The 22,830-nt window shown below is 49.3% G+C and overlaps 1 protein-coding gene across 3 annotated transcripts in view; it reads left to right on the forward strand.

Annotated features, from left to right (window-relative positions):
- The first annotated feature begins 2,504 nt into the window (after positions 1 to 2,504).
- Positions 2,505 to 22,830, forward strand: part of TOGARAM2 (TOG array regulator of axonemal microtubules 2) — a 95,222-nt gene continuing 74,896 nt past the window's right edge. Inside the window, exons 1-2 of one of the 3 annotated variants that reach the window (XM_083175486.1) lie at positions 2,505 to 2,522; positions 4,940 to 5,043. The gene's annotated coding sequence lies outside the window, so the exon portion shown is untranslated. Of the gene's footprint in view, positions 2,523 to 4,719; positions 5,044 to 22,830 lie in introns of those variants that run through there. The other 2 variants (XM_083175488.1, XM_083175489.1) reach the window with 2 other exon arrangements.

Below are 22,830 nucleotides of genomic sequence, written 5' to 3' on the forward strand. Positions count from 1 at the left end.
AGGGGTGACAGAGATAAATGTCCAGCCAATCACCTGCCAACTGCCATGTCACAGGCTGTGTTTGAAAAAGTCAGTAAGGAGCTGATTGGCTGGACGTTTATCTCTCCTGATCACCCTTGCATTTATCTCCTGTTAAGGCTTAATACATCTGCCCCATTGTGCCCTCCAGCTTCTAATGCACAGGTTCTTGAAGTCTGTGCCCAGGACACCGCACACTGCTTGTTTACTAGCAGAATCACAAGTGAAATGATCTCCACCTGTGTCAGTGAGTAATTAATGCACCTGTGCATCTGCCAGATGACCTGGAAAATGAGTTACGTGGGGTTTATGTCCTGAGAACTAATGGCCTTTCTGTCATACCTAATCGATTTCTGCAGGATCGCGCCCTGGATTTGTGGCCGTATAATAGCGCTTGCTGCCATATAGAACCAGGGTGTAGTTTATGGTTGTCTGTACATCCTGACTTTACCGTGTATTTATTGTTGTCCTGATCAGGTCAACTAACTGGTGAGCTGGGCACAGACCTTTTACCCACGGCTTTTAAAGGTGTCCATCAGTGTTAGCGGGTGACAGTAATCACTAGCTGGCTGCGTAGTATAGAGTGAATTTTTTTACGTTTTATTTTTAAGATGTTTAATACAATATGTTCTATATGATTATGGTCATCTATATTATAATGCGCTACATTTTCATATGGTTATTGTTGGTGTCTTTGGGTCAGTCTCTCCCACTGTTGTGACTACAAATCCCAACAGGCACTGTCTACATGTGATGTCACTACACCCGGTTAGTATGCTCTTAAGGCTAAATGCAGAATTTCCCAAGCTTTTTCCCAACCTTCGGTCTGTCCATATATTGTATGATTGTCAGCTGCTACAGCCCCAAGTTTTTTGGGCTATCTCATTGGCTACAATTTGATTTGTTCCTGGACCCCATCAACCACTTGCAATAAGCCTCTTCACCTTGTTTGGGAGCCGCTGGTTTAATCTGTTCCGGAGAGGTAAGCGCGACAGAACAGACTTAGAAGATCCCTGCTTCTGTAGACTAGTGAAAAATTTCTGTCTTTTTTGTAGTTGGAAGTGTACCTGTAGCTCAGGCGTCGATCACACACATTCCTGTTGGCAGCCATTTTGTCTTCTCCCACCTACACCCTCAGCTGCAAAGTAGGAGGTTGCATTTAAAGGACCAGACAAGATCCGATAAATGAAGCAAAAACAGCATGCTGTTGCCACTCTAAGGAATCCTATATAGCACAGGTTCTCAGTCGGTCCTCGGGACCCCACACAGTGCATGTTTTCCATGTCTCCTCACATAATCACAAATGAAGTAATTAGCTCCACCTGTGGATCTTTTAAAATGTGTGCACCTGCCGGGTGACCTGGAAAAAGTGAACTGTGTGGGGCCCTGAGGACCCCTGCTGCAGAGTAAAATAGTAAAGCAGCGCAGCGCCTCTCCTCTATCTGGGGGATTAATGGCGGCAACTAGATGCACAGTGGAGAAAATCATGTGCTCTGTTTGCGGACAATGTTCCTTAATTTTGTCCGGCTGGTATCTTGCGCACATATAAAAAGCAGAAATTTGGCATAATCCTAACTCGTACAAATTCAAAGCAAGGGTGTATAACAGGACAGGCCAACATGTGGCTCTCCAGATGTTGTAAAACTACAAATCCCAGCATGCCTTGCCACAGTTTTAACACTCCCTTATAGCAAAACTGTGGCAAGGCATGATGGGATTTGTAGTTTGACAACATCTGGAGAGCCACAGGTTGGGCAGGCCTGGTGTACAATAACAGTCCACGGACAGGGGAAGAGTTACATTAAAAGTCCACAAATGTCAATTTTTGATGGTAGCAAATGTCCCTCACCCCACATTGTAACATAAAATGAGGCCAGATACAGTACAATGTAGCGCAGCTGCACAATGTCCCGGGAGGCTAGCAGTATGTGTCTGTCAGGGATGTGCGGACTGTTCGGGGCTTATGTAACAGCCTGCGAGATGCAGGATCTCTTGGATTTCTCGTACATGTTTTGAAAGTTGCCATCTTTCCCAAATACTTTTATGGGGGAATTCAGACAGGCTCGGTGCCGGCTGTATTCAGTCCCCTGTCCGGTGTTTGCGCAAACACCCGGAGCGAGTGAGCGTCACACTAACTGAAGCATTCACTTCAGGATGGGTGGGTAGAAACGCAGGTGTCTGCATGCTTGTGGTGGGCGGCTGACATCAGCGCATGCACCGGCCGGAATTACTTTTATTAGTGAAGGGGGAAAGAAAAAACATTTGGGTGAGTGACCATCGAATGATTTTTCTCCTGTGCGGCCGAATTTGCTCGCACACTAGTGAGCAGATCCGGGCATTTGACGTCAGGTCCTTTAATTTCTTTTCTCCATAGGGGACATAGGAAGGATGCTGGGAAGAAGGCCTGGGCACCAAACAGTTAAAGCATTAACTTCCCAGAAGCCTCCGCTCCTGTACCCATCATACATTGTGTCCCCTATCTTGATCTGAAAGAAAATGACAAGGTAAGCACATAATTCACCAATTTTGTCAATCTCATTAAAACCACTTACTTGTGATGTTGTCTCGCACTTGATGAGAATGTCTAAAGGCCCCCATACATTAGTCCGACTTGTCCTAAGGACAAGTCGGACCTGATTCCCCCCTGCAGCTCCCCGGGAGGGGGACACACGATTTGGCACTTGATGTGCCAAGTTTTGCAAATGATACATCGCATGCGATGTATCATTTGCAACTCCAGGGGAGCTGCAATGTGAAGGGAGCAGGGGGCAGGGGGACATTGAGGCGGCTGGGGGGACGGACGCTGCGGGGGACACAGCTGCGGCAATTACTTACAGCTGAGCCGGGCAGGGGGAGCCGGGAGCTGTCTGTACCGAAGAAAAAAAAAAAACCATACAATGAATGGGCAGCCTGTGATTGGCTGCTGAGCGCTCTCTCAGCCAATTGCTGACTGGCTGAGAGAGCGCTCAGCCAATCACAGGCTGCCCATTCATTGTATGGGCTTTTTTTTTCTTCCGTACTGACAGCTCCCGCCGGCTCTATGCCGCCTGTGTCCCCCGCAGCGTCCCCAGCCCCCCCTGCTCCCTCTACCGCCGCACCGCCCCACTAGGTCCCAAGTCGGGTGGTCGGACGTGCAGCAGGTCCGACCACCCGACGCAGATCCGATGCGCACGGGACTGCGCATCGGATCTGAGGGGACATCAAAACTAGCCGATTTTGGTCCGATTTCGGCCAGATCCGACTGATCTGGCTGAAATCTGACCAAAATCGGCTAGTGTATGGGGGCCTTAAGACTCCTAGGGCTATATTTGCTAAAGTGCAGGTGTGAAGAAGTGGAGACGCCCACCTGACCTAAAGCATGGTCTGTAATACCTGCCGCCATTGTTCCACAGTCCAGCTTGCCTCTATACACCATGGTAAGCCGCTGGGCTGCATTCTGCTGTGTGATCAGAGGTTACTGGGCAGTTGTTCTCCCATAATAACCAAATACAATTAATCTCCTTACCTGCCAAAACTCCCCCCTCCTGTGTAACATCGTATTTGCTCCCCATATTCAGAAACTTTTGGAAATTGAGAAGACTTTATGGCTGAGTTTTGGCCTTAAAGCCCCCCTACACTTGTTCAACTTATTGTTCAACAAATTGAACCTGATTGACTCGAGATTTATCCTATGTGCAGGAGGTTCAATCTCTTCCAATCTCTTAGTTATACCCAATGGCAAGGGATTGTGGATTGTGTCCTACACATCAGGCACATAAGGTTTTGTGAGATAAATTGACTCAAATTGGATCAAATCTCACAAGTGTAAGGGGCCCTTTAGGGCCTTATTCAGATCTGAGCTCAGTACAACTTTGTGCACTGCAGGTGGGGCAGATGTAATTTGTGCAGAGAGAGTTAGATTTGGGTGGGGTGTGCTGAAACTGAAATCTAAATTGCAGTGTAAAAATAATGCAGCCAGTATTTACCCTGCACAGAAACAAAATAACTCACACAAGTGTAACTCTCTCTATACATGTTACAACTGCCCCACCTGCAGTGCACATAGTTTTGCCCATTTTCTGAACAAATTTGTACTGAGCTCAGATCAGAATAAGGCCCTTAGTCCTCACCACCGCAACGCTAACGCCAGTTACACATCTGAACAATGTGTTCCCAGCCGACTTACCCACACATCATGCCAGCGTACACAGTGCAGTGGTAGGACAGGAGGATGATCGATGCCATGAGGCATTTAGTAGATCTGTTCTAATTGGCTGTGCAGCACGGCCAATCAAAAGGTATTTTTAACGACCGCAGGTACACACTGCATAATTTGCCCAGAAACTACAAATCATACCTTTGAACATTGTTTCTCAAACTCGGTCCCTAGAACCCCACACCGGTCACGTTTTCCAGGTCACCCGACAGGTGGAGCTAATTATTTCAATTGATTCTGTGAGGAGACCTGCAAAACATGCACTGTGTGGGGTCCTGAGGACCGACTTTGAGAATCTGTGCCTTGGAATAAGACCTATCCCTATACTATACACATGAAATGTTCAGCATTCAGGCCACATCACTGAAGACCCCATTAGCATTGTGTGGGTTCGTCTACAAGCAGGAATGAAGGAAGATTAATCCCGATCTGCCATCAGAAGGGGCCACACTTGTATACTGTGTGAAGTATCCCCATTCTCGCTCCATGACAGGAATGTGAACAATATTAACTTTCCACGGCCTCATCGCCCTCTGTGTATGTAATTACATTTCCAGCGGCCCCACACTGTCCCTGGCTGGGAACTAGTTAATATCCAACTCATTCTTCAGATTCTACCGCTGGCCCAGGGGGGCCGTGAGATGATTTACAGCCATGGGAACTGTTGTCTGGGGCAACCACGAAATAACAGACCCCCCCTCTTCTCATTGTCACATCAATGAACAGATGAAACAGAAAAATGGTCACTTGTGGAAGGAGAACAGTCTGAATGGGGCTCAGTGTATTCCAGTGGGATCGGCGTGGAGGACCAGCATAAAGCGCAGGAGAATGTAAGTGCCGATGATGGACAATGCGGATACTCCAGTGTATAGTAAATCAGGAAAGAGAAAGATTCTTGGACAATCTTTCTCTTTCCTGATTTACTGTTTATTTATTGTCCTGTGGTAGCACACCCCTATGATAAAATCATACCATTGTGTACAAATTCATTCTGAAGGGGGACCAACTATAATACGATGCCATCTTTCCAGTGCGACCGGCAAAACTCTGTTTTGTTCTTACTCCAGTTTATAGCTGTGTCTGGGCGCTATGTGTAGGAGTTATAGACTCGTGTGTGGGGGAGGTGTGATTTTATCATGTCATATAAAACCTTTGCGGATATTTTATAATGTGCCCGCGTGCAGGCTCTGATTGGGTCCTCTCCATGCAGTAGACATTTTGCTAGAGTCTACTGCCCAGGCACATGCCTCCGGGAATATGACACCTGTGCCGCATTCCCGTGGACAACTCTATTGCATGCGCGACTCACCAGAGAATGGCTGCAGCGGCCATTTTCCTAGTGATATTTACAGCTTGGGAGCTAGGACCAATCAGGTGTGATAAAATGTAATGGGTGCAAGGTGAGGCGCATGGGCCTCCCCTAGACCTGCACCACACACCTTGCACCCATTAAAAATACAATAGTGTGTGTGTGTATATATATACAGTACTAGGTGATTCATCGCGCCCTATGGGCGCTCTTCACACTGTCATAGGGGGCTGCGCCCCATTAAAATGACAACAAAATATTTGTAGGAATGAAGTTTGTATGTTTTCTCTGAATGTGTGTAATGGCAATTGGAGTGTGAGTTGGAAAATTGAAAGATGTGATGAAATGACATTGGCAATGGTTTTGTGCTTGTGTTATTGTTCTAAATAGTATTTTGGTTACTTTAGATGTATAAAATTGTGAGTTGAGGTAATCTATGTGTTGAAATAAGTGTTGAAATAGTTTGAAGATTAGAAATGTTTAATTGTCAACATTGAAATAAGGCAATTGTAGGCTATGGCTACACATGGCAGTGGGCGAGGGGCAGTGCGGTGAGGGTGTTTTGGGGAAGTGGTGTGGCTCAGCGCGTAACGGCGCATACACAGAGGCCCATGCTCCGTGCATCGCAAGGAGAGGCTCCTTTAGGGGGATGCAGTTAAAATCCCGGCGGTCAGGATCCCGACACTTTCTCCCTCCGTGGGTGTCCACGACACCCCTGGAGGGAGAATAAATTAGCATTCCGAGTGTAGCGAGGCACCGGGCCCGCTGCGTGGCGAGCGCAGCGAGCCCGCAAAGGGGGGCGATCCACGTCCCCTCGTCCGGATTTCGGCGTCGGGATTTTGAACGCCGGGATCCCGACTGCCGGGATTTCATACTGAATCCCCTTTAAGAGGCCTGTCCCTGCGTCCATCAGGTTACACATTGGGGATGAAAGTCTTGCTTTTACAAAGCAATTCTGGGCGTTAATGGGGGCGGTGCTGGTGTGGTGTTGTGGGGTGGGGTTATGTAGTGTTATGGATGTTATATTGCTGTGCTGTAAGTGTAGGTAGGTGTAAAGTGCATGGGGTGGTATAGTTGTGGCAAGAAAGTGTTTGTGTGTGTGCATGAAGGGGTGTTACAATGGAGTGTGAAAAGTACCTTTTATCCATTGGTGGTATAGTGCTGGCCTGGCCAAATGAGTGTCCTGTTGGTGTCCACGGCGGGCAATGGTGGCAGGCATCGGCCACAGTAGTTGTGAGGCCGGAGGGGGTGGCAGGCAGCTGGCTCAGGCGGCCGGTGGTGGCATGCATCAGCCACAGTAGTTGTTTGTGTGGAAGGTTGTGCCAGGCGGCGTGTGCAGGCTAGTGGGGTGGCAGGCTGCGGGCACAGGCAGGCTGTGCTGCCAGGAGCGAGTGTAAGGCAGCGGGCACAGGCTAAAGTGTGACTGGGGGGCGGGCGCAGGCAGGCTGTGCTGCCAGGAGAGAGTGTAAGGCAGCAGGCGCCTGCGAAAGTGTGATTGGGGGGCTGAGCGCAGGGTTGGCAGCGGGCGCTCTTGCGGGGCTCAGCGCAGGGTTAGCAGCAGGAGTCAGCGGGCGCACGGCTTTCTCGGCACAGTGTGTGTGGAGCGTGTTCCCGCGAGAGTTGTGACGCGACACTGACTGCCCTGAGCACAGGAGCCGGGGCACAGGGACCGGGACCGTGCTGGTGGCTTTTGGTGCATTGCTTGTGTTTGAAGGTGTGCGTTATTGCGGGGGTTAGGTGGGCATAGGTGTGTGGCATGCAGGGTTCTCTTCTTCTGTTATATATTTGGCTACGATTTTGCAGGCTGGGTGGTGTGTGACCCCGCCCAGCGTTACAGCCGCAGATGATTGACAGATGTAGCCAAATATATAAGAGATGTGTGTAATTCCCAGATCACATCCACCCCCTCAAAGAGCCCGGTGGCTAATTTTGCTCGGGGCGGGGGGATCTCATGTCATTATTTTATTTTACCAAAAAACTTTACACTCCCGTTACTATGAAATCGCCAGAAATGGCAAAGGATTTCTGTCTTGGTCTAAAGAAATGACACCCTATTACATTTCTCCCAATATCTCAATATGAGCGTTACTATAATGGAAATAAGGGTGCCATAAAGAATTCTCTGTCTGTGATATGTTTAAATTAAAACATACAACAGTAAAGTTGATTTCGTTACTGGAAAAGGTTAAAAAGTTTGATTATTCAAATTTTGAGATATTACCTCAGTTTTCTATTAACTTTTCCATGCACTTGCTGTTTCCGTTACTTTATTTAAAAACCAGTTACCAGGGCGATGTGAGAACATAACAGTAACTAGCTCTGTTGGACGCCCTCTAGCGGCCGCCGGTGTGCACAGCACTTCAATTCCCCCTACAGAAGTGAGGGGCAGCGTTAGCTTTTTATCATATAGGATGTACCAAATTGTCATACTTCTACCAAATTTATGCAAGGAAGCGCGGCTGTCAGTGAAGCAGGTATGTGCCGCTGTCAGTGAGGTGGGGAAGCGCCGCTGTCAGTGAGGCGGGGATGTGCTGCTGTCAGTGAGGTGGGGAAGCGCCGCTGTCAGTGAGGCGGGGAAGCGCTGCTGTCAGTGAGGTGGGGATGTGCTGCCGTCAGTGAGGCAATACCATCCCATCACAGGTGCTTAGTAATTTTATAGCCTGCATTTTACATGGCTGTCTCCGGTGGCTGCACAATGTGTAGTGGTCTCACATCACACCATTAAGTCAGTGATACTTCATTTATTAATTTGCTTATACATGTTTGCAGGTTTGGCATGTGAGCTTGTGAATGATGGATTCGGGATATAAGTCACACGTTAGCCTGGTACGCCGCCTGTATGTATAAACACTGGCGTGCATGTGCGCTGTAGCTGCTGGGTGACGGCCATTGTATCACTGGGCTTCCACCTCCGTCACACTACAAGTCATTACTGAATGTGACATCCATCACCATCTGTCCGCACTAGTACACACCGCATTGTACGCCAAGGCTAATGTTTACCTTCTGGAGTCTGTGATCTAAAACCTATTACCCTGATGTAACGTATCAATGCTGATCAGTACTATATGATTAGTTGCTATGGGCAACTTCCCCAAAGGGGGAGATTTATCAAATCTTGGGGCCAGATGTATGAAGCTTCAGAAAGTGATACAATGGAGCATGAAAAACAGCCAGCCAGCCAATCAGCTCCTAACTGACATGTTACAGGCTGGGTTTGAAAATGACAGGTAGGAGCAGATTGGCTGTTTATCACTCTCCACTGTATCACTTTTTGCAGCTTGATACATCTGGCCCTTGGAGAGAGACAAAGGGGTATATGTACTAAGCTTGGAAAGAGATAAAGTGGACAGAAAGACATAAAGTACCAACCAGCCAGCACCTAACGATCATTTTTAAAAACAGTTTGTAATATGGCAGCTAGGAGCTGATTGGTTGGTACTTTATCTCTCTAGCCAAGACTTGGTATATAGACCTCAAAGTGAGAAGCAATCAGCTACCAACCAATCAGCTTTTAACTGTCATTTTACTAGAACAGCCTGTAAAATGGCGGATGCTGATTGGTCACTATCTGTCTCTAAGATTTGATAAACTTCCCCCTTTGGGTCGGTCACTGCTATTGTTAGTAATACATATATGACCGTTTGATTTGTTTCCTCCTTGTACTGTCTGTTTGTACCTTTTTATGTTATTTTGTTAGTGCGCCACATCGTTGGCCCATATGAATATACGATAATAATTATGTACATGAATGGAATCTGTTAATGAAATGGAGACAGTGCCGAATTAATCCCTGAATCCCAAATTTCCCTCATAAATGATCTCCTTATACGTTTGTTCATTTACTAAACAACAGTCTACAATCTGAAAACTGAATCCGAGTCTATGGTTAACAGTAGTTACTGGGAACATTACGTTAATACAAAAAAAAAAATAAAGAAAAAAAATGCAGGATGTGGGTGGTTTAAAAACTGCCCTCCAAACTGCATGTTCTGGCGCTTTAACGGAAAAAATATATATCTATAATCCAACTTAATATAAAGATAAAAATGGGGCAATCCACTGCTGCTGCAAGTGTTAAGTTAGTCTGCTGGAACTCACACTGAAAGTAGGGAAAGGGTTTAGGGTTTAAACACCATGCCCTGCTATGTGGACAGAGGCGGATTGGCCCACCGGGAAACTGGGCCATTTCCCGGTGGGCCGGTCCAGATTTCCCTCTGGCTGGGCCGCCGACAGTGCTTCAAGGGCTGGCGCCATTTTATGTGGGGATGTATGAAAGCGGCCGCAGCCTGGTGTCAAACGGCAACATAGCCCAAAACAAATATGGCCGCCGCATATATAATGCACATATTTGTTTTGGGCTATTCTGCACTGTGACCAGGCTGCGGCCGCTGGTCGCTGTTGGATGACGTCACCTGGGAGCAGACGGAAGCATGGCGGTGCAACGGACGGACCTGAAGCTTGGTGAGTAGTCATAATTCATATAAAAAAATATAGAGAATACAAGTTAAGCATAAAAACAACAATAAATTAAAAGTAGCACGTTTGCAGGAGTATCTCCGTTATATGGGTGAGGGTAGTATGGTTAGCAAAGGGTTAGATCCAGTCACTGTGAAAAGTTGGTGGTAATAAGTTTAAATATCAAGCAGGTTTTAGAGGAAGGCAAGCCGCTAGCACACAAACAGCCAGTTAGTGTGTAAGCGGTGCACGCATTAAGCAGTCATTTAGCAGTTGTACAATTTGGGTGGGGTGTGCTGAAACCTAAATTGCAGTGTAAAAATAATACAGCCAGTATTTACCCTGCACAGAAACAAAAAAAACTCACACAAATCAGTGCAGTGCACATGGTTTTGCTCATTTTCCAAACAAATTTGTACTGCAATCAGATCTGAATAAGGGCCATAGTTTGTATATCTACAGTACATGCTCGTTTCCAGCGGTTTCTTTCTCATTGCCAGGGGTTTACATGCTTGTTGCCAGGGGGTTACATATTCCTCAGGTGTTTGATGCTCCTTCCCAAGGGGTTCCATCTATGCACTTCCTGGTAGCGATGTACATGATGCACTCTCCTGACAGACGCTAGAGGGCCATACCTCCCAACTTTTGCTGCAGCCAGGGAGGGACATCCTTGTGCGCCGTTGAAATTAGGGTGCGTGGCCTTTCGTCGGAAAATTAGGGGCATGGCCTCGTGAAATGACGCAATTTATTGCGTCATTTCACGAGGCTATGCCCCAATTTTCCGACGCTGTGGGGGGCATGGCTAACAGCTCTGTAAACTGCTGTCCAGCCCCTCTGCTTGTGGGAATGGCGGCTGTGCGCATGCCACAGGACACTGCCAGCCGAGGGAGGGACGCGGGACATTCCCGCGATATGTGGGACAGTTGGGAGGTGTCGAGGCTCAGTATGGCATCCAGTAGGACCTCTAGCATCTGTCTCCAGGATGTCGGTAGACATTTTTGCAGGACCATCTTAGCAGATTCCATGCGGACGGCTAGACTGCATGGAATCTGCATAGAGTAGGCCCTGCATCCCAGCGGCCCTGGTTCTCCCATGCCACCGCTTGGACTATGGTGCCCTAGCTATGCTACTGCTTGGCATCCAAACAGTAGAGAGCCAGAGAGGAGCAGTTTAGTAGCTAGGGAAGTCCCTGTCACTGTGAGTGACGCCATTTTACATGTGTGCACCATCAAAGTCCCGCTCCGTGTTTCAGAAATGATCAGAGGTACAAGTATGCCCACTCTCCCAGCATTTCCAGAAAGCGCCCAATTTTTGGAGCACAGTCAGGCATCTCAGATCCTGCCCACTACTCTAGGTGGGCGAAGTGGAAGTGTCACATATATACACTGCTCAAAAAAATAAAGGGAACATGAACATAACACATCCTAGATCTGAATGAATGAATTATTCTTATTAAATACTTTGTTCTTTATGATGACCTCCCTACAACGCCTGGGCATGCTCCTGATGAGGTGGCGGATGGTCTCCTGAGGGATCTCCGCCCAGACCTGGACTAAAGCATCCACCAACTCCTGGACAGTCTGTGGTGCAACGTGGCGTTGGTGGATGGAGCGAGACATGATGTCCCAGATGTGCTCAATTGGATTAAGGTCTGGGGAACGGGCGGCCAGTCCATAGCATCAATGCCTTCGTCTTGCAGGAACTGCTGACCCACTCCAGCCACATGAGGTCTAGCATTGTCTTGCATTAGGAGGAACCCAGGGCCAAATGCATCAGCATATGGTCTCACAAGGGGTCTGAGGATCTCATCTCGGTACCTAATGGCCATCAGGCTACCACTGGCGAGCAAATGGAGGGCTGTGCGGCCCCCCAAAGAAATGCCACACCACACCATTACTGACCCACTGCCAAACCGGTCATGCTGGAGGATGTTGCAGGCAGCAGAACGTTCTCCTGGTGTCTCCAGACTTTGCCACGTCTGTCACATGTGCTCAGTGTGAACCTGCTTTCATCTGTGAAGAGCACAGAGTGCCAGTGGTGAATTTGCCAATCTTGGTGCTCTCTGGCAAATGCCAAACGTCCTGTGGACGTCGAGCCCTCATACCACCCTCATAGAGTCTGTTTCTGACCATTTTTAGTAGACACATGCACATTTGTGGCCTGCTGGAGGTCATTTTGCAGGGCTCTGGCAGTGATCCTCCTTGCACAAAGGTGGAGGCAGCGATCCTGCTGCTGGGTTGTAGCCCTCCTACAGCCTCCTCCACGGCTCCTGATGTACTGGCCTGACTCCTGGTAGCGCCTCCATGCTCTGGACACTACACTGACAGACACAGCAAACCTTCTTGCCACAGCTCGCATTGATGTTCCATCCTGGATGAGCTGCACTACCTGAGCCACTTGTGTGGGTTGTAGACTCCGTCTCATGCTACCACTAGAGTGAAAGCACCGCCAGCTTTCACAAGTGACCGAAACATCAGCCAGAAAGCACAGGAGCTGAGAAGTGGTCTGTGGTCACCACCTGCAGAACATCTCCTTTATTGGGGGTGTCTTGCTAACTGCCTATAATTCCCACCTGTTGTCTATTCCATTTGCACAACAGCATGTGATTGTCAATCAGTGTTGCTTCCTAAGTGGACCGTTTGATTTCACACAAGTGTGATTGACTTGGAGTTACACTGGGCGAGATTCAGCAAGCTGAAATATGCAGCAAAGCCCCATTGCTGGGGCTTCGTTGCGGGGGGTTACGCCAGTTCCTATTTGGCGTAACCCCATGGAAGCCTATGGGCTTCCCTTCGCGTCCCCCGCCGCCCCTCGCGCCCCCCCGCCGATCTTCGCCGCACCCCCCTCACCTGTGTCCGGGCAGCCTCCTGCTGTGCTGCCCGGACCAGTGATTTCCTCCTGCATGCACCACTTCTGAGTGCAGGGAGGAGGAACCGGAGCCCTTACAGCTGTGTAAGGGTTTCGGCAGGGAGGGGGGACCCGGTGCACATCGCTTTTGCGTTACTGCATGTGCGATTATTAACTATGCGAATACCGGCGATGTGCACACACACACACACAAATGTGCTGGGTCTGCATATCGAGACTAGTAGTTCCAATGCAGCTGGAGAGTCACAGGCATACTTGCCTATCTGACCCTCTCCATGCGGGAGAAAATGCTCTGCTCCTGGACTTCCCTGGTAATGTATGATTGCCAGCACCTGTGTGGAGCTAGGTAAAGGTGTTTCCCCACAGGTGATGGCAATCATACATTACCAGGGAAGTCCAGGAACAGAGCATTTTCTCCCGCATGGAGAGGGTCAGGTAGGCAAGAATGGTCACACGTCGTCCACCTCTGTTGGCGCTCACCCGGAGATGATATAATTACTGCGATGGCTCCTCTGTGATTACCTCATTAATAGCGCTGTCACTGCAGCCAGTCGGTGATTGTTCTACACAGAGACCTTAATGATTTGTTACCCGTTTAGAGATGGTCTGCGGATCATTAATACACAGAACAATGACTGGCTACACAATAAGCGCAGTAACCCCCGCAGCGCAGTAACCCTCCCCTGGCAACATCAGGGTACAGGACTATTAGTATGTCACTTCTACATTCAGTCACCCGTATGCTTCTATACATTATTATTATCAGATGTGTGAGGCGAGGGGCACTGGCAGTTATATATGACGGGGGGTCCTGTTACTACCGTGTAGCAGGGGTAGCACTGGAGTTTGTATTGTGTATTTGGGCACTGGATGTTATACTGTGTATAGAAGTGGAGCCCTGGTGGAGTCCGACTGGTGGACTGTTATATAATTGTGGGCTGGCAGTTATAGTGTGAATGGGAAGTGGGCACCAACAGTCACATTGTGTAAGGGAGGATCTGCCAGCCAGGGGTGTATGTTCATACCATGTGCCCAGAGGCAAAATAGATGGTGGCACCATTCCCCCCCCCCCCCCCCCAAACCTCATTGGCACAGCAGCACAGCTGAGGGGGCAAAGGGGTCTTCCTAAAGGTGCCCATACACGTTACAATTAATGTATACAATATCGCATCTCATCGCATTTCGGTTTTGCGTTGAGATCTAGTACAAAAAGTGTGCAGCACATACTTTTTTGTACTAGATCTCATCGCAAAACCGAGATGCGATGAGATGCGATATTGTATACAATATTGAAGACATTCTGCAGGAGACTCCCTGGCATAGCAGCAATCTCCCTTTTTCCCTCATTAGTCTAGCAATCTCCCTTCTTTCACCTAGCCCACATTACACTGTTACATCATAGTTACCTCCCCTCCTGCATTCTGCAGGAGACTCCCTGACATAGCAGCAATCTCCCTCTCTCCCTCATTAGTCTAGTAATCTCCCTCATGTCACCTAGCCCACATTACACTGTTACATCATAGTTACCTCCCCTCCTGCATTCTGCAGGAGACTCCCTGAAATAGCAGCAATCTCCCTTTCTCCCTCATTATTCTAGCAATCTCCCTCATGTCACCTAGCCCACATTACACTGTTACATCATAGTTACCTCCCCTCCTGCATTCTGCAGGAGACTCCCTGAAATAGCAGCAATCTCCCTTTCTCCCTCATTATTCTAGCAATCTCCCTCATGTCACCTAGCCCACATTACACTGTTACATCATAGTTACCTCCCCTCCTGCATTCTGCAGGAGACTCCCTGAAATAGCAGCAATCTCCCTTTCTCCCTCATTAGTCTAGCAATCTCCCTCCTTTCACCTAGCCCACATTACACTGTTACACCATAGTTACCTACCCTCCTGCATTCTGCAGGAGACTCCCTGACATAGCAGCAATCTCCCTCTCTTCCTCATTAGTCTAGCAATCTCCCTCCTTTCACCTAGCCCACATTACATGGTTATATTTTTGAGAAAAAAAGAAATACAGAGTAAAAAAGGAATTCCTTTACATTGAATCATCAGCACCGTTTCCCATCATTGCTGATAAACCACAAAGATCCCTATGGCTACATGCATGTCTTGTGGCCATTTATATAGAACCACATGTAAAACACAATAGATAACCAATCCCTCACACTTATCAGTGTCTTATCTGTAGCAAGTATAGTAGCTCTTACTAACTGCTTTGGGGCTCATCTACAATTGGATATAAGTCATTTTACAATATTCCTCTCAGATGTAGCAGAACACACCCACGCTTCTAGGTGCCACGTTCACAATCACTTTTCCCAATCTCTCCATATATGGAGCTAGACATGCCCTTTGGGTGTTGCATGACACGCCCCCTCAATAGGGCGCTGTGCAAAATTCTACAGTACTTGTGTAGTTTCACGGCGCCGCCGCGCGCACAGTCTGTTTGAAACTTGGCAGCCTGCCAGAGGCTCTGTTTAACTGTGCGCGTGCCGCTCTAGCTGTAAGCTACGTATTGTCAGCTTACGTTAACAGCGTAGCGCCGGGCAGCAGCAGCGCGCTGCCCAGGCGCTGACAGGTCACTGTGGTACTTGTAGTTCCACAGTGAAATAGGCAGTGCCTGGGCACCGCTGACAACGGGGACATGTAAAAGTGGACACCCCGGGCACACCGCTATCACCGCTATTGTTTGGATCTTATCTTATTATGTGTGTTCTTATTATTATGCTATTACTCTTATCTGTACTTGAACTTTGCTGTAACACTGACATTTCTCCATTGTGAGACGAATAAAGGAATTCTATTCTAAAGGGGGAGTCCCCCATGCAGACGCTAAATTTAGACGCTAAAGCGTCTGAAACCCGACTACCTGCTAGACGCTAAGGTGGTGGGGCATCTAAATTTAGACGCTAAAGCGCCTGAATTTAGTTGAGTCTAGGGGTACACTATTGAAACCTGTCCACAGTGGCACTAGTCGACGCAACAGCTGTCGACCTTGTAAATCCCACTATCCACGCCAACCCAAAGCGTGGCGAGCGGCGGCGGTACGCGTCCTACGACCTTTTCATACCCCCACTATCCACGTCGGCGTGGAGTTGATTTTATAAAGTGTGGCGAGCGCAGAGAGCCACCGAGCCCGAAGCGTGGCGAGCGGAAGCGGATACCTGTGAAGCCCGCGAGGGGACGCGGATACCTGTGAAGGTCCCCTCGCCACGCTTCGGGCTCGGTGGCGAGCTGCGCTTGCCACACTTTATAAAATCAACTCCACACCGACTTGGATAGTGGGGGTATGAAAAGGTCGTAGGACGCATACCGACGCCGCTCGCCACGCTTCGGGTTGGCGTGGACAGTGGGATTTACAAGGTCGACAGCTGCTGCGTCGACTAGATCCACTGTGTACAGGTTTAAGAGTGTTTTGCACATTGCATATGGATTCAGACGCTAAAGCGTCTAAATTGTAGCGTCTGCATTTCGGACACCCCCTTTGATAGCAATGTGCTGAGTTAAGACGGAATTAGACGCTACGCTGATAACGTAGCGCTGCGCTGAGAACAGCTAGAGCAGCACACGCACACGTTACGCTGGTAACGTAGCTCTCAGAACAGCTAGAGCGGCACGCGCCCAGAGTCTGGCAGGCTGCCAAGTTTTAAACAGACTGTGTGCGCGGCGGTGCCGTGAAACTACACAAGTACCAATTCTGCTACCAACTATAATCTCCCTGAAACTAGTTTTCAAAAGTAGGCAAGTATGCAGTAATGATTGTGCCACAAATAGACTCCTTAAGACGCCTTTACATGGTGAAATGTAGATCGCTCAGGAATGCTCAGCAAGGTCGCTCAGCACACAGTGCTGCACAGCGATGGGTCAGCAATTTGTACTGAGTGATCTGTCAATGTTCTGCGGTGAGAACAATTGGTCTGATTGGCAATTAACTACATTTATCCAGCATGCTGGATATTAATCGCCGGGTGATATTGACGTGCGGGGCCATGCATGGCTATCGCTAGGGCCCCTACACACGGACCAATATATGGACACTAGGTGATTCATCGCGCCCTAAGGGCGTTCTTCACACCGTCGTTAGGGGCTGCGCCCCCTTAATTGTGAATGTTTGTATTGTGAGAAATATGGTTAGAATTGTATGAAAGATGCCTGTATTGCAACTTGAGTTGGGGGTGTGGGCGTGTTGTTTAGGTGTGTGTGTGTGTGTGTGCAATAGTATAGTAGGATGTGTTTGAGTCAGCGGCTCCCCACTGGTGGAGGTCACGACATAGGAAAACAGGAGGCTGGGTAGTGATAGGGGTGTGTGGGCATAAGGGGGACTAAAGAGGAGGGTGGGGGACACTGTGCAGCTTCTACCAGTGGGTGAGGGTCCAGCGTGGCAGCACAGGAGTACAGGATGGTGGCCCTGAGTCAGTGTCTCCTCCTACTGGGTGGGAGTTAGGGTGCATGAGAGCAGGAGGCTGGGTGGTAAAGCATGATAGGGGAATGTGGGAAACACAGGGTGAGCGGGTCCCCACTGGCGGAAGTTACGGGGCAGGAGAACAGGAGGCAGGGCAGTGATAGTGGTGTGTGGGCATGAGGGGTAGTAAAGGTTTTTGCCTGTTGCAGAGTAGGGATGGGCATTGGGGCAGACGCCATCGATGGTTGGCATTGATGGCGATTTTGCACCCTGCCATCGATAATAGTAAAATATTACTTGCATAACCATCGATTGTTGTAGCTATCAATGGTCATCCATTATATCTGATTGAATAGGCCGTGGGACAATCAGAACTCGGTGGCGGGACTGTCGGGTGTGGGGGGGAGGAGCTATGCTCCGTGTCCCGGCACCATAAAAAAATTTGAAACTTGATCGGTTCTCCTTTGCCATCGATGTAGGGAAACCATCTGGTCCTCCCACATCGATGGCAAAAGTATTCAATAGTGGTATGTGGGCAAGACATTGATAAAAGTTCTGGCGCTGGTGCAGAGGACCGTGCGGACAATTCTGGCAGTGGGGGAACCTGCAGCGCGGCAGCCAGGGCCAGATTTCCCACCTAAGGGCGGCATCTGCTTGTGGCGGTACAGGATCCCCCATTCTCACGGGGGTATGTGAAATGCGGGAGCAGGGTCGCGGGGGTCCGCTGGGGGGTGGAATTGCCGGAAGGGGGTCTGCAAATTGCGGGAGGGGGGTGGCGCGGGGTTCTCAAATCGCTGGAGGGGGGGGCGTGAATCGCCGGAAGGGGGGGGTCCGCAAAATGCGCGAAGGGGGGTTGTGGGGGTCAGTGAATTGCGGAAGGGGGGTTGCGGGGGTCCGTAAATCGTGGGAGGGGTTACGAGGGTGGCGTGAATCGTGGGAGGGGCTTGGGGGTGCCGTGAATCAAGGGGGGGGGCACAGAATTGTGGGAGGGGGGGTCGCAGGTGTCCACGAATTGTGGGAGGGGGCGTGAATCGCACAAGGGGGGGTTGCGAATCGCGGGAGGGGGGCGCGTAGGGTGGCGTGAATCGTGGGAGGGTGGCGTGAATCGTGGGAGGGGTTGCGTGGGGGGTCCGCAAATTGCAGGAGGGGGGGGGGGCACGGGGCGCGATGAATCACCTAGTTGGTTATATATTCTTGTAGCAGAATGGTAGGATGTTGCTGTCATTCAGAATGCATTTACATAAACAGTAATAGTAGCAGTAAAAGATCTGACTTAAAACGCCTACAGTAAAACAGAACAGGTGTTGTATATTTCTTGGTTGATGATGTTTAGGTTGACGTGCACAAAGTTGCCACTGGAAAAAATTTGCCACAAGAAAAAATCAACACAGAAAGGGTGGGTGCCGCGAATCACGGGTGTGGGGGGGGGGGTGTGTGTGCCATTAATCGCGGGAGGGGTGGGTCGAGGGTGTGTGTGTGTGTGTGCCGCGAATCGTGGGAGGGGGGGATGTGCCGCAAATCGCGGGAGGGGGGGGGTCGCGGGTGGGGGTGGGTGCCGCGAATCGCTGGAGGGGGGGGGGTCGTGTGGGGGGTGTGCCGCGAATCGCGGGCAGCATAGAGAGGCAGAGGGTGTCTGTCAATGTGAGTGTGTGTGGGCATTGTCAGAGGCTCCACCCAGCGTTATAGACACACTCACACATTTTGAGTTACAGAGGTAGCCAAATATATAAGAGATTTTCTAAGCAATATAGTGAGATTGGTTAGAAAATGCCTGTGAAGTCTGTGTGGGCCCCCCATTAGACTTTATATAATGCAGCATATAAGTATTTCTAGAGGTGCCACCAAAGTAACATTTATTTCTAGCTAGAGATGTGATGTTGAATTAGGTGCCGATAAAATGTCTGTCTTCGCTGTGTATAGGGGATGAAACAGATTTTTATTTGTCTACCGGTATTTAAAAAAAATTTTTTTTGGCTAGAGGTAGTTCCATCTATTGACCACTAGATGTCTCTGGACACCAGTATTGTGACTGTGCTATGATGCACTCACTATATAATATAAACTGATGTTGTCAATTAATAAATTTTTGACTAAGATTGCTAACAAGAAGATATTATTCATTATACTAGCCAAAAGAGTGGGCAATTTATTTATTAACCCTTTTTAAATACAGCGCAGCAAGTACTGTTGCGCTTTGCAATTGGAAATCACATAAAGCAAACTGGGTAGTTACAGACAGTCGAGCTGGTAGGAGGGCCCTGCTCACAAGCTTAAAATCTTTAGGACTAGTGATTATTAGCTGGCTGAAGAAGCGCTGATCAGGATTATTCGCTGGGCATAGTGGACGGGGTCACAGTTGGTCATGGAACCATAACCAGTCCCTGTGGAAAGTATGACCATCAAGACCTAATTGGGAGTAGCAGGCAAATCATCAAGTGCAGACATGCCACCATGCCAATAGCCTTAATGACCAGGCTCAGCAACAGAGATCTTGGGTTCATATGTTATTGGAGCTCCCTACTGCTCGCCACTAGGCACATGCCGGGCAACCTCTGCCTGTGTCTCTCCAGCCTTACACCAACATCCATCCACTCATGTCCACTGTGTCTCTCCAGCCTCACCTCTGCCTGTGTCTATCCAGCCTCATACCCCCATGTCCCTCCATCTCCATCCATCCACTCTTGATCCCGTGTCTCTCTAGTCTCACCTCTGCCTTGGTCTCTCCAGCCTCATACGCCCATGTCTCTCCAGTTCCATCCATCCACTTGTAACCCTTGTTTCTTTCCAGTCCCCTCTGCCTGTATATCTCCAGCCTCATTCTCCCATGTCTCTCCATCTCTTTCCATCCACTCACATACCCCCTGTGTCTCTCCATCCTCATAACCCCATGTCTCTCCATCTCCATCCATCCACTCATGTCCCCTGTGTCTCTCCAGCCTCACCTCTGCCTATGTCTCTCCAGCCACATACCCCCATATCTCTCCATCTATCCACTCATGTCTCCTGTTTCTTTTCAGCCTCACCTCTACCTGTGTCTCTCCAGCCCCATAACACCATGTCTCTCCATCTCCATCCATACACTCATGTCCCCATGTCTCTCCATCCTCATAACCCCATGTCTCTACATCTCCATCCATCCACTCATGCTCCATGTATCTTTCCAGCCTCACCTCTGCCTGTGTCTTTCCATCCTAATACCCCCATGTATCTCCATCCTCACTTGTGTCTCTCCAGTCTCACCTCTGCCTTTGTTGCTCCAGCATCAACCCCTGCCTCTCCAGCCTCATCCTCGCCTGTGCCTCTCCAGCCTCATCCTTGCCTGTGCCTCTCTAGCCTCATCTTCAACTGTGTCTCTCCAGCCTCAACCTCACCTGTGCCTCTCCAGCCTCATCCTCACCTGTGTCTCTTCAGCCTCAACCTCACCTGTGCCTCTCCAGCCTCATCCTCACCTGTGTCTCTTCAGCCTCATCCTCACCTGTGTCTCTTCAGCCTCATCCTCACCTGTGTCTCTTCAGCCTCATCCTCACCTGTGTCTCTTTAGCCTCATCTGCATCTCCAGCCTCATCTTCGCCTGTGCCTCTCCAGCCTCATCCTCACCTGTGAATCTCCAGCCTCATCCTTGCCTGGCCTCTCCAGCTTCATCCTCAACTGTGTCTCTTCAGCCTCAACCTTGCCTGTGCTTCTCCAGCCTCATCCTCACTTCTGCCTCTCCAGCCTCATCCTCGCCTCTGCCTCTCCAGCCCCATCCTCGCCTGTGCCTCTCCAGCCTCATCCTCGCCTCTGCCTCTCCAGACTCATCCTCACCTCTGCCTCTCCAGCCTCATCAAAGCCTATGTTTCTCAGCTTCATCCCCATCCTGTGTTGCTGTAACCTCAACCTGTCTCTCCAGCCTCATCCCCCTATGTCACTTCAACTTCACCCCCCTATGTCTCTCCACCTTCACACACACCCCCCATATGTCCCTCCAGCCTCACCCCCTATGTCTCTCCAGCCTCATCCTCCTTATGTCTCTCTAGCCTCATCCTCCCTATGTCTCTCCAGCCTCCTACCCCCTTGTGCCTCCATCTCCATCCCTCAACTCATGTCCTCTGTGTCTCTCCAACCTTATCCCCCCTATGTCTCTCCAGCCTCATAGCCCCATGTGCCTCACTCCCCTCCCATGTATTTTTTTAACTATTTCAGTTAACTGTGGAAATCGGAACCCGCAGCCCAAATTATTGCTTTGCTGTCTCAGAACAACCTACTTGTGCTGGCCGGGCTCCAAAAGGTCGACATGAGGTTTTTTCTTTTTTTTTGTCCCGAATGTCGACATAGTCAACATGGGCACTGTCTAAGTGTACAGCATTATATTCTCCCTCCACACCTTAGTGGATGGTAGGGTATGAAATACCGCCTGTCGGCACGTGTCGGCTCGAAAAATACATGGAAAAGCCATGTCGACATTCATGGTTCTCCCAATGTATGTCTACCTTCATTGAGTCTCTTCACTTTCTAGGGGACTAACCGGCTCTGTCCACTTTGATTGGACGAAAGGCAAACTGGGACCACAGGGACTGATAATATTTAAAAAGTTAAAAATGGAGCCTAGGGGGTAAGTTTACAAAAGTTTCTAGAAATGAGAGGTGATGTTGCCCATAGCAACCAAATAGAAGTCCCTGCAGTACCTCCTATCACATAGATCAGGGGTATTCAATATGTGGCCCTCTGGGGGAAATTTACGAAGATGTGAATTGGGAAACCAATGAGATCCTGTCTACTATCTTCTAGAGGGTGCTAAATAAATAAGAAGTAGATTCTGATTGGTTGCCCATAGCAACATCACATCACATCGTAGAATTCACATCTTCGTAAATTTCCCCCTCTAACCTCTTGTGGGACTACAAATGCCAGCTGTGTCTGGTCTCGATGACATCAATCATGTTAACGAAGGACCAAACCCAACACGGCATACCGGGGAATTTCAGCAAATTCTCCCAGGGGAGAAGGACGACGCCATTCGTATCGCTTTGCACTTGTCCTAATGCCGCTCTGTCACAAGCCAGCTAACTCTGAGAATTGGGTCAGTCTAGGCCTCCTCACAGGGCGAGCACAATGGGCTGTTACCCCTCTTGGATGTTACACGGTCGCTGTGTGTATCCTGCAGCCTGACGCTGTATCAGTGACATATCCATCCCCAGGGCTGTATCTCTGTGGCATGCTAATTACACAGGCACCCGTCCAGCAAGAATGTGGTTGTCATGGGTCTGTAGCCGCTGAGGCACCTGGCTGGCAGCACCCCGGGGTGCAGTGTAATGCAGAAGCTGGCTGTGTGGCGGAAACCTGGTAGAGAGCAATCGTTCAGACAAAGGGGCTTGTGCGTAACCTGTGGATGAATAGAGCTTTGTACATTATACTGGGCGCTGGGCCATATACTTCTGCTATGAGTCAATAATACATCCTGACGTCACAGAACGGACTGGACGGAAAACCTCCTGGTAGAGAGGTGAAGAGGACATTACATGGGTATTACATGGGCATTTCCTTCACCCTTACTAGAGGGCAGCACGCACAACAAGGTGTCAAATACTTCTCC

This window comes from Crinia signifera, chromosome 3, assembly GCF_055691185.1.
Source record: "Crinia signifera chromosome 3, ASM5569118v1, whole genome shotgun sequence".
In the NCBI taxonomy this organism is placed as follows: Eukaryota; Metazoa; Chordata; class Amphibia; order Anura; family Myobatrachidae; genus Crinia; species Crinia signifera.